The sequence below is a fragment of the Littorina saxatilis genome, linkage group LG5, assembly GCF_037325665.1.
Source record: "Littorina saxatilis isolate snail1 linkage group LG5, US_GU_Lsax_2.0, whole genome shotgun sequence".
NCBI classification, from domain to species: domain Eukaryota; kingdom Metazoa; phylum Mollusca; class Gastropoda; order Littorinimorpha; family Littorinidae; genus Littorina; species Littorina saxatilis.
The window spans coordinates 42,678,357-42,690,856 of NC_090249.1; the positions used below are offsets into that span (position 1 = coordinate 42,678,357).

A 12,500-nucleotide genomic window follows, 5' to 3' on the forward strand; every position below is an offset into this window, starting at 1 on the left:
CGATAAGGTTAGTAAAAAAAAAAAAAAGAAAAGCGCTAAGATTAGTGTGATATATTCTTGCTTTTTACTAAAACGCTTTTTTTCTTCACAATGAACTGCGATTATTGCTTTGGTAGTTATTGTTGCCGCTGCTGCAAAAGTTTTTTTCCTTCTTCTGTTTTACGTATATTGCGTTTCCTGTTGGTAATACGTTTGCAGAGATGCTCTACTTGGCGCTACATTCGAACCTGCTCAGCAATTACCTCTCGACAACGACCACCTGCCATTATGACCCCCTCTCGACAACGACCAACTGCCATTATGACCCCCTCTCGATAACGACCACCTGCCCAAAACGACTACCCCACCCCAAAAGATCCCCGATGAGTTCGTTTTCTATATATTTTACCTTTCAATAGCGACCACCTTTCTATTACAACCGCTATTGGCCGTTTTGGATTAGACAGCGTCTTGGTTTGATCATCCGTAGGAAAAGAATCAAAAGTAAGTTATAAGCTTAAAGCATTATCGGAATGGAACATTCAACCGATGATTGGTTTTCGCTAAACTATTTTTGTATTAGTCAGCAGTACTTTCTTGCGTAAGGAGGACCTATAAGACGCCAACACAGGAACTTTATGATAAGAAAAGACAAGATAAGATAAGATAAGATAAGATAAGATAAGATAAGATAAGATAAGATAAGATAAGATAAGATAAGATAAGATAAGATAAGATAAGATAAGATAAGATAAGATAAGATAAGATAGGATAAGATAAGATAAGATAAGATAAGATAAGATAAGATAAGATAAGATAAGATAAGATAAGATAAGAGAGAGAGAGAGAGAGAGAGAGAGAGAGAGAGAGAGAGAGAGAGAGAGAGAGAGAGAGAGAGAGAGAGAGAGAGAGAGAGAGAGAGAGAGAGAGAGAGAGAGAGATTCCTGCCTCAGAGCTATTTTCTCAGGGTGTCATGTACTGTACAAACTATGTCACCTGTGACATTTTGACGTATGTGTGTGTTTACCCATTATGTGCTAACAAAACAGTATAGATTCAAAAGGGTAAAAGTTTTCATTCAACGGTGGCCTTAGGAGATCATGGCAAACCCATTGATATTCTACAGCCACATACATATATTACAGCATTCAATATGCAAAGAATAAATGAATCAAGCTTCTCTTCTCGCCGAAATACAGCTCAATAAATAATTTGAAAAAACCACCCAGCCAGTGAATTTTTGTTACGACCAAGAGCACGGTACGTGAGCAGGAATATTCATGAGACTCTTTGAAAAGTCACGGCAAATTAACCCGTAAGCGACCCGCCCGACAAAATTTCCCATGGAAAATTGCCATGAGAGTTTTGATCGAAGACTGCATGGATAAAAATAGTACCCGTGGGAAGATCTGGAGTCTTGAACTTGAACGATGAAACGCCGAGTAGAACGAGATTTGAAACGAGACTTCGCTGAAATTATTTTTTGAGGATTTAGTATGCTCTCAAAAACCTTCAGCGAACGACAAGAAGACAGGAAGAAAAAACCTTTCAGTTAAAATTTAAAAAGGAAAGAAAAAAAAAGGAAAAAGAGGACAACCAAATACTTAAACATCGCACTTTCCAAAAAATTCTTTTTATTTTGTAATTACTTTTTGTAAGTCAAGCTTTTTGGGTAATATTAAATATTTTCTTTCCCGTGTAAATAATTGATGACGTATCTGACCGGGCTTTTGCATAGGATAAGTGCATTTTTCCGTTTAGACCCACATTAAAACAAAAATAACCGCCTGAATACTTCCTGTGCAGAGCGGAATTTTATTTTAATAGGTGTCCATTATAACTAAAAATTAATGCAGTGAGCATAATCCCACTTCTGTACAGTAGGCAGTCAAGGCTTTAGCTTTGGGTATGTGTCAATGTGGAAGGATGCTTTAATCTTGGCGAGGGGGGGGTGGTGGGGGGGAGGGAGGGGGGGTCTTGAAGGATATATAGTGATTAAGGAGAGAGATTGTCAACAAGGGAAGTAAAGCATCTTTGGTTTAAAAACTAGTAATGAGTTTCGTTTATTGTCTGTGTTTAGAAGCAATGCTTCACAATGAATCTTACAGCGCGATCACTTTATGCAGGAAAGAGAAGCATGCACAACTAATACAAACCCCGGTCTAATCCCAATCTTATGAGTCTGCTATACTGAGCAAATTTAATTTCCAGCATTACAAAGTTTTCTGTTTAGTAAAGCAGGTGTAAAGAGACAATAAAAAAGCGATTCAGTGTGTGTAAACAAAGTGTCATGACACACATTGAAGTGTCAGTCTGCGTCAGTGTTTGTGTCCTTGTTTCTGTACTGACCGTGTAGTCCTCTGTCTGTTATATGCCTCTTAGTCAGGCGCTGGGATATATATTCACAGACATGTATAGAAACATTGACACTTAAGAGACACTTCTACGTGAAGGTAAACAGAATGAACAGACATAAGAGACAGAAGATTTTATTTCACGCACGCACACACACACACACACACACACACACACACACACACACACACACACACACACACACACACTCTCACACACACACACACACTCACACACACACACACACACACACACACACACACACACACACACACACACACACACACACACACACTGACACACGCGCGCGAATTTAGGGAAGCCATTTCAACCATTGGTACATCCTTGCCAGTTTAGTTTATGTTAAAACAGCACTGATCTATTTGCATCACAATGCATGACACGATTTTTAGACTGAAGATAAATCGTTTAATCGTGCTCGACGTCGGACGCGTATGGTTTTGATATTCTTTGAATATGTTCTTGCACGACTTTTACCTGTGTTTTTCGACATGTCTTCAAATGACGAATCTACCCTATTGATTCATTATTTCAAGGCAGTCTCCTTGAAGGGGAGATTTTTCAATCCATGTACAACTTTGACCTAGAATAACCAACCCCAATTTTATATGTGTACGGCCTGTGTTGGTTGCCCATTGATAAACCCTGTGATATAAACCGTATAGCTTTGTCGCTTCTTGAAACATTGAAAATATTAAACGCTATAGTATAGTTCAAGAATATTCTTCATTTCACACCTTTCATCGACAACAATCAAACAATATTGAGGATCTACCCGGCCTGTTTTGGTTGTTCATACATCCTTTAATAAATGTACAAAACGTGTAACTTGCATTATCTTCCGAATGTCTTCAAAAATTAAACTATCCTAGTGATATATCGTTTCAAGGCAGTCTTAAAATGTAGACTATGTCAAATTCTGTACAACTTTGACCTAGATTATCCATACAGAATTCAGGCTCAACCGGTCATGTGTTGGTTTATGGACACTGTTATATAAAACGAATTCTACCTACGTATTTCTGGGAACGTTGAAAACAATTAGACGCTAGGATACATAAAAACTGCAGCAGAATATTTCTAATGCTAATAACTTTGACATAGAATAACCAAACCTAATTCAGGCTGTACAAGGCTTGTGCTGATTGTACGCACATACTGTAATATATACAAGGCAAACATGGCATGTGGAGGGCCTGGTACCAATAACACACCGTGTACACACTTTCCCCTCTTGATTCCAAATGAGAGAATCTACTTCACACTGTACGCAAAAGGGGCTGGCAAAGACCAAACGATGCTAACTGTGTTAGGCATTTGTTTTTTTCCTTTTCCCCTCTCAACTGTAATGTGCACGTGTTAGGCGTTTTTTTTCTTTCTTTTTCTCCTCTCAACTGTAATGTGCACGTGTTAGGCATTTGTATTTCTCTTTTTCTTCTCTCAACTGTAATGTGCACGTGTTAGGCATTTGTTTTTCTCTTTTTCTTCTCTCAACTGTAATGTGCACGTGTTAGGCATTTGTTTTTCTCTTTGCCCCTCTCAACTGTAATGTGCACGTGTTAGGCATTTGTTTTTCTCTTTTTCTCCTCTCAACTGTAATGTGCACGTGTTAGGCATTTGTATTTCTCTTTTTCTTCTCTCAACTGTAATGTGCACGTGTTAGGCATTTGTTTTTCTCTTTTTCTTCTCTCAACTGTAATGTGCACGTGTTAGGCATTTGTTTTTCTCTTTGCCCCTCTCAACTGTAATGTGCACGTGTTAGGCATTTATTTTTCTCTTTTTCTCCTCTCAACTGTAATGTGTTAGGCTTTTGTTTTATTTTCTCTCCCGCTTGCCTACCCAGTTAAGTACATTGTTGTCTTAACCAGGTTATCCCAATAGGCCTAATCGTTTCGGTCAATATTCGAAGCTCTTCAGTTAACGCGGAGCGGTCATCTTCTATGGCTGTTGACATTACTTCGTGTAATGTTGAATTCGTGCTCAGTAATCAATGACGGAATTGTAATGAAAACACCGTATTTGAAGTGCTTCAGCTGGAGTCTTCGTAAACACTTTGGTAGAAATACGAAGGTAAAACACATCTTCTATAGCTGTCGAGCTTACTTCGTGTAATGGCGAATTCGTGCTCAGTAATCAATGACGGAATTGTTATGAAAACACCGTATTTGAAATGCTTCAGCTGGAGTCTTCGTAAACACTTTAATAGAAATACGAAGGTTGAAAACAGAGCATTCATCTCCTATAGCTGTCGAGCTTACTTCGTGTAATGGCGAAATCGTGGTTAGTAATCAATGACGGAATTGCTAAGAAAACACCGCATTTGAAATGCTTCAGCTAACGTCTTCGTAAACACTGGTAGACATACGAAAGTAAAAATCATCTTCTATAGCTGTCGAGCTTACTTCGTGTAATGGCGAATTCGTGCTTAGTAATCAATGACGGAATTGTTAAGAAAACACTGTATCTGAAGTGCGTCAACTGGAGACTCTGATAAACTCTTTCAAAGGAACCCAGGGGTGTTGTTTTGAACATGGTGACGAGAACTAAAAGGTTGTTGTGAGTAAGAGTTAATTCACCCTTTGTTGTTGCAAATACCACTTCTCAAGGGGCCGTGTTGTCCTAAAAACAGAAAGCAAAGCATTTTTCAGTCGTGGATGTTGTCGACAGAGTCACGTAAGTCAGACATTAACATGTTTTATTCAAAAAAGAGTTGCCTAATGACTCAAAGAACTGATATGACACGAACCGACATATCGTTTAGGCATGGCTGGACTGTATGTGGCTGTCTGTGCATGATTAGATGTTTAACATTAAGGCAAATTACTTGTTTACTTGGCGATAATTTCTTCTTCTTCTTTTTAGTGTGGCAATCGTTGCCATACTAAAAAGAAGAAGAATAGATTATCGCCAAGTACCGTAATAAGATATTTTGTCTTTAACGTCTTATTATGGCACACGAAACAAAAACTAATGAGAATACACATCGACATGTTCTGTTATATCGTCTTTTTGAAATCATGTTATACGGCCATATGACAATCAAAATGAGGGCTGAGTATTTTCACAGTAGGGTATGTGCTCAGTCTGTTAGGTAGTGCCAGACATTTGCAATCTCGCGTTTAATAAATCAATCAATACGAGGCTTATATCGCGCGTATTCCGTGGGTACAGTTCTAAACGCAGGGATTTATTTTTTAATTTTTTAAAAATTTTTTTATGCAATTTATATTGCGCACATATTCAAGGCGCAGGGATTTATTTATGCCGTGTGAGATGGAATTTTTTTTACACAATACATCACGCATTCACATCGGCCAGCAGATCGCAGCCATTTCGGCGCATATCCTACTTTTCGCGGCCTATTATTCCAAGTCACACGGGTATTTTGGTGGACATTTTTATCTATGCCTATACAATTTTGCCAGGAAAGACCCTTTTGTCAATCGTGGGATCTTTAACGTGCACACCCCAATGTAGTGTACACGAAGGGACCTCGGTTTTTCGTCTCATCCGAAAGACTAGCACTTGAACCCACCACCTAGGTTAGGAAAGGGGGCAGAAAATTGCGGCCTGACCAAGGGTCGAACACGCAACCTCTCGCTTCCGAGCGCAAGTGCGTTACCACTCGGCCACCCAGTCCATTATGATATAGCTCAGTTGGTAGCGCGCTGGATTTGTATTCAGTTGGCCACTGTCAGCGTGAGTTGAAACCCACGTTCGGCGGAAATTTATTTTTCAGAGTCAACTTTTTGTGCAGACTCTCTTCGGTGTCCGAACACCCCCCGTGTACACTACATTGGGGTGTGCACGTTAAAGATCCCACGATTGACAAAAGGGTCTTTCCTGGCAAAATTGCGTAGGCACAGTTAATAATTGTCTACCTATACCCGTGTGACTTGGAATAATAGGCCGTGAAAGGTAAATATGCGCCGAAATGGCTGCAATCTACTGGCCGTATAAAATTTCATCTCACACGGCATCATTGCAGAGCACCTAGAACTGTACCCACGGAATATGCTCGATATAAGCCTCCTATTGATTGATTGACCTCTACTAACTTCAAAATTAGAAATCGTGAAAGAGAGCGCTATGAATTTATTTCAAGTTCCATCCCAATAGACACCGGACGAGTTCCGTGTGACCACAAACCTCAGTTCATCGCCAGGTCAGTTCCCATGACTTACGAGGAATTGCCGGGATTGCCGCTATCGTATTGTCTCATGGTCAGCGTGTGCCCTCCCCTTTAACCTTTGATGTTGGCATGAATGTGTGTAATATCAGATTTATATCCCACTCTTCTTCTGTGAGGCGATTGGCGCAGGACGAGAATGTGTCGCACTATCGCTTCGCTAGGGTGGGATAACTTGAGTTATTCCCCCCTCTGCTTCTTTCTCTCTGTAAAGGTGTAGGGCTAGTTATTTTTCGGTAACTTACCCAACAACCAAAATCACTTACCCAACAACGGGCCTGAATCCTCGATAGCTCACAGGTTTGATGAGTTAGACTTTGAGGGAACTACTTTAGCGATTGAAAAGTTCCGAACGCTCCAATGTACGAAATATACATCTCTAGACCAAACAATACAAACATACTGCATTTAAACTGGCAACTACAGGCTTGAACACATTAATCTCCATATAAAATCTATGAGTTTGGTTGTTTTCTAAATCCAAATCTAACGATCAGTGCAGAGAAACTCGCTTTAGATCTCGTATGAGTGCAAGCAAACTCCCAAGGCAAGTAACTCTCGTACGACAAGAGTAGTTCCCCTTCCAAATATTCTGAACTGAGTTGCTTGGACAAGAGACTGCAATCCGACGGTTAGTTTTCGACAATATTTCATTTTATAAACAGATCACACGCAACCAAATGCACACATCGCATCAATTTAAAGAACATACAGCGGTTTCATACACTATTTTGCCCCAGAAAACGGAACTTCATACAGTTTTTAACGTTGGAACACTGGTGCAAAAGTTCGTCTGCTTGTCCCATTCGAAGAAAGAACATTTCCTAAGCGATACCAAAACATGAACAGAACACACACTATCTGCCTTTACCGGCACAGCAGAATAACAACATAACTGTGTACTTGATTTTAGTTCAAAACAGGGAAACTGACAAGAAGTGTTAACAGAATTGATTGATTTTCCCTGAACTATACAACCGCGCATTATTCAATCGCCAGCGCAGGTAGACTGGTTGAGTGATTTGGATTCGATCAAACTTTCGCACAAAAACTCCTCTTTTCTTTGAATAACTGAAGAAAGGAGGAATAAAGAGGTTACATACCTCGTCTCAGTGATTATCAAAAATAATGGTCTCAGTTCGCGGTCATGAAAAAGCTCGCTGAAGCTCGCATTTTTCATGATCCGCTAACTTCGACCATTATTTTTGATAATCACTGAGACTCGGCATGTAACCTCTACTTATACCACGCCTATCTCTTCTTTTAGCGCTGTAAGTACTTTTTGGTCACCATGGAGGTATAGTATACTGGACACGATCGCATTCATAAGGTCTGCGGTCTGCTGTCATTCGGTATAGTCACTTTATCTATGAGTAGAGATAATGAAAGCCTTTTGATATTTCTCAACTCTCCAGTACAGACCCTTTTTGCTGTGAGATATCTATAGTACCGTACGTATAGAGATTTCAGACAGAAATCTGAGACATTGCTCAATCGTCCACGATTTCATTCCTCATATGTTTCAGTTGTACATTAGTTTAGGTCAGGTAGGTAGACAGGCAGGCAGGCAGGCAGGCAGGCAGACAGACCGGTTACGTGTGGGCATGATCAAACGTGTCTTTTGAATTATCAGACAACTGCACTGCAATAACTGTAAGTAAAATACACAGACGCACAGGCATAGACATTGGTACAGAAAAAGGTACAGACATACAGACAAAAAAAATAGACAGACAGACAGGCAGGCAGGCAGGCAGGCAAGCAGACAGGCAGACATACAGACATACAGACAGACAGACAGACAGACAGACAGACAGACAGACGAGCCGTATTTATTTTTTACACCACAGCTTAATAGCAAAAACATAAACCATCAAAGCTATAAATTCAGTTCTAGTGCCTGTGCTTCATTTGTCCAGCATTGTTGCTTCCATTTTGAGTATTGACCTAGAATTAATTGATTAATTGATTAATATTAATTGATTAATATTAATTGGTTGAGTGATTTGGATTCGATCAAACTTTCGCACAAAAACTCCTCTTTTCTTTGAATAACTGAAGAAAGGAGGAATAAAGAGGTTACATACCTCGTCTCAGTGATTATCAAATGATAACGGTAAAGGCAGATAGTGTGTGTTAATTAATTAATTAATTAATATTCCTAGAATTGACCTTTACAAATCAAGTCTTTCTTATTCTGGCGCCTTATTGTGGAACTCCATTCCTGATTTAATTAAAATGCAATTCAGTGAAACTTCCTTCAAAGAAATGTATATGCTGTTTCTCTTGGAAACAAGTAAATAATTATGTGATAATAATACATCATTGCTTGATATTCATAATGCATTTTGAATGTCTTTTTAACTGTTTGACATGTTAATTATATACATTGTATTGTAATTAACTTAACTTCTATTTCTTCTTGTTATTATTCGAGTTACCCTCAATGGGCGAGGGCCGGACGAAAAAAAGCATGTATATTTTGCTTATTCTGTTACCCTCGATAAATAAATAAAGTTCAAAAGTTCAAAGTATCTCTCAAAGTCACCACAGAGTAATTTACGATCGGCACTATCACTGTTTCAAGGCTAGAGGTATTGTCCCAAAGAATTCGATTCTTTGTCTATAACGACACGTGATTGTCAGTTAAATGGCCGACCAGTCTTCGTGAATTTCGTCAAATGACGATCGGACGAACATCTTTGTTTCACTTCATGGTTTTGTTTCAAGTACATACACACCTCATTCAAAAATGTATCTGTTGCGCATTTCTTGTGCAGCTTAAAAACCTACCAAAAACTTTGTCTAACGAATATATCTTACGCGCAACAGGTAAATTGAAAAATGCTATCTGTTGTGCATTTCTCCTTAAGGTGAAGGTCGTATAATGAAAAAGTTTGTATACTTCGTATGAGGTACATGCCTCATTAAGAAACATACGAGTTACATGCCTTCTAAAAACTGTGTCCGGTATGTAATTCATAGGAGGTACATAATTTCTTAAAAACGTTTTGTAAATGTGTAATTCTTGTAAGCTACATGCTTTATTGACAACTTTGTCTGATGTGTAAATCTGACAAGGTACACACTATATTAACAAAAATGATGTTTATTTCTTCAAAGTTATACGACTTCTTGAAAACTTTGTCTGATGTTTAATTCTTGCAAGCTACTGGCCTTATTGTAAACTGAGCACTCAGAGAAGAAAGTTTGTATATGATAGGGTAAAACGATATCTCGGTATCAGGCTAGGAATGTTGAATACATAAGACTGCTTGCACAAAAGCAAACATATCTATTCTTTCTTTCTTTATTTGGTGTTTAACGTCGTTTTCAACCACGAAGGTTATATCGCGACGGAAACATATCTATATATATACCAGTTTATAGTTAAGGTCAAGAGAATTGCTCAAAAGCCACTAGCCTTATTGAACAGTTTTTCTGATGTGTAACTCTTACAAGCCACCAATCTTATTGAAAACTTTGTCTCATGCGTAATCAGGCTTGATAGTAGTTTGATGACAGTTTGTGTGTGATAGATTAAAATAATCGTCGTAGAAAACATACAATGATTTTATGAAAGCAGGCAGCTTTCCTGTAAACTGATAAGATCCTGAACTCACTAAGTACGCTTTCTTATTCCAACCGCAACGTCTACTTAAAAAAAGGAAAAGAAAAACCATTCTTCCATACAAAAGATCGGTTCGCTATGTAAGGCTCTTGAGAATAAAGAAGGTACACAAACCAACAAAGAGAATGGCAAAGCTTTCTCGAGTCCCCAAAATTGAAAAGCTATCTAGCGTATACGTAGTGGCGTGTTTCTTACCGTCAAACAAACCTATTGTGCGTGTTTTGGCCCAAGGTGCCTTTTTGCTCCCCCTCTCATTATTGATTCGTCCGCCGGGTAAAGAAGTGCGAGGGGATTCTTTTGTACCTGTCTCTGGCGGTTCCTTTAAAAACGGGAATGGTGTGCTTGTTCTTCTGCGACGGTGCCCCGGGGAAAGGCTGACAGTCTGGCATTAGCCTGTCCTGGTCGTCTGCTCTCAAACACGAAGTCTATTATCCGAGCAGCTAGGGAAACTTTCTCTTTGTACACAGCCTGGGCTTGTTTTCTGAGATTACTTCAGTCTTTTTTTTAACATTTAAAAAAAAAACTTTTTGTTTTTATTTTCAGATTTTCTCTTTCTCTTTTTTAGTGGGTGGTGGTGGTGGGTTAGTGGTGGGTTTGGGAGTGGTGTGGAAGAATCAGAAGGAATTGACGGTGAAGTTAAGAGGGGATGGCGATTGGAGATAGATAGGACGGGGAGATTTCTGTGTCATCATTGAGTCGCAATCAGTGATCTCTGTGTGTGTGTGTGTGTGTGTGTGTGTGTGTGTGTGTGTGTGTGTGTGTATGTGTGTGTGTGTGTGTGTGTGTGTATGTGTGTGTGTGTGTGTGTGTGTGTTTGTTTGTGTATGTGTGTGTGTGTGTGTGTGTATGTGTGTGTGTGTGTGTGTGTGTGTGTGTGTGTGTGTGTGTTGGTGTACCCCCGTTTCCACAGCTTTGGTTGCCTAAATCACCATAAGGCAACCATCCACACGTGGATGGCAACCTAAACTCTGGATGGCAACCTAATTGTGTGGATGATCGCTTCATTTAACACCGTTAAATTGACTTTTTTGACGGAAAGAATGTCATAACAATGTTCAAAATGACATTCTTTCCGTCCTCTATAGGCGACGAAATAGGTCAAATTTTGTGCATTTTTTAGTGCAAAATTCTTCGATGCCGGAGCGAGTACTGCACCCAGTGCTGTTGTAGTGCAAGTGCACTAGAAAGGCACTCCACCCAGTGCCGCCTCTTAGGTAACCATCCACACTTTAGGTATTGGTGTATGTGTGTGTGTGTGTGTGTGTGTGTATGTGTGTGTGTGTGTGTGTGTGTGTGTGTGTGTGTATGTGTGTGTGTGTGTATGTGTGTGTGTGTGTGTGTGTGTGTGTGTGTGTGTGTGTATGTGTGTGTGTGTGTGTGTATGTGTGTGTGTGTGTGTGTGTATGTGTGTGTGTGTGTGTGTGTGTGTGTGTGTGTGTGTGTGTGTGTGTGTGTATGTGTGTGTGTGTGTGTGTGTGTATGTGTGTGTGTGTGTGTGTGTGTGTGTGTGTGTGTGTGTGTTTGTTTGTGTCTTGTCTTTTTTGTCTGTATGTCTGTCTGTATGTTTGTCTGTAGTTGTAAATCTGTTGTAAAAAGTCAACGACTACCTTGCACGTGAATCATTCAAGAGAATCCAGTTCTTGACAGCAAACGTCATGGTTCTATTTATGAGAGGTTATTCCACCCAGAAACGGCTTTGAAGAGTTTGAATACGCCTTCGATTGCAACCTTCGATCCCAGCGTACTGTGCTTTTCAAATCCGCATGAAATCTTTTTTGAAAAGGCTTAACTTTACTAATGGAAAAAGCAGTGTTGATCTTAGTGTAAAATAACGCTGAAACAGATCAAATATAGGCCAACAGGCCAAAGCATTATGGAACATATGTATACATAAACTATGTTGTGCTCTTGCAGACATGAACAGAAAGGCGTTCAAACAGATCATACAACGGTCATAAAAGTGTGTCGCTGAATAACGTGTTTACCACGGCTCTGTTATACAGGTAAAGAATAACCCAAAGAAATTGCAGGTGTTTGGGGTTAGGGCTCTTTTTGCTAGCAGCCAAACGGGCGTTTTGTTCACAGAGAACTTGAGCGGGTGTTATGAAATTGATCTACTGTACAAGGAGGGATTATTTATTTTTTATATTTTTTTTTTATCAACGATGACACGAATTTCTTTTAAAAATTCACTTTTTAAAAATTGTAAAAATTGTGAATGTAGCCTATTGTTTTGTCAATAACAAACGTTCCAACAACCTACCTTTCTTGGTTTTTTTGGTTGCGAAAAAGGAAAAGATAATATATAGAGAAAGAATTTTGTGT

At 39.3% G+C, this 12,500-nt stretch overlaps 1 protein-coding gene across 2 annotated transcripts in view; it reads left to right on the top strand.

Annotated features, from left to right (window-relative positions):
* Nucleotides 1–12,500, top strand: part of LOC138967191 (serine-rich adhesin for platelets-like) — a gene marked incomplete at its 3' end in the record, with an annotated part of 25,925 nt that overhangs the window by 510 nt on the left and 12,915 nt on the right. For both annotated transcript variants that reach the window (XM_070339712.1, XM_070339714.1), the window contains 1 exon segment: nt 1–7. This exon segment is cut by the window's left edge and continues 510 nt beyond it.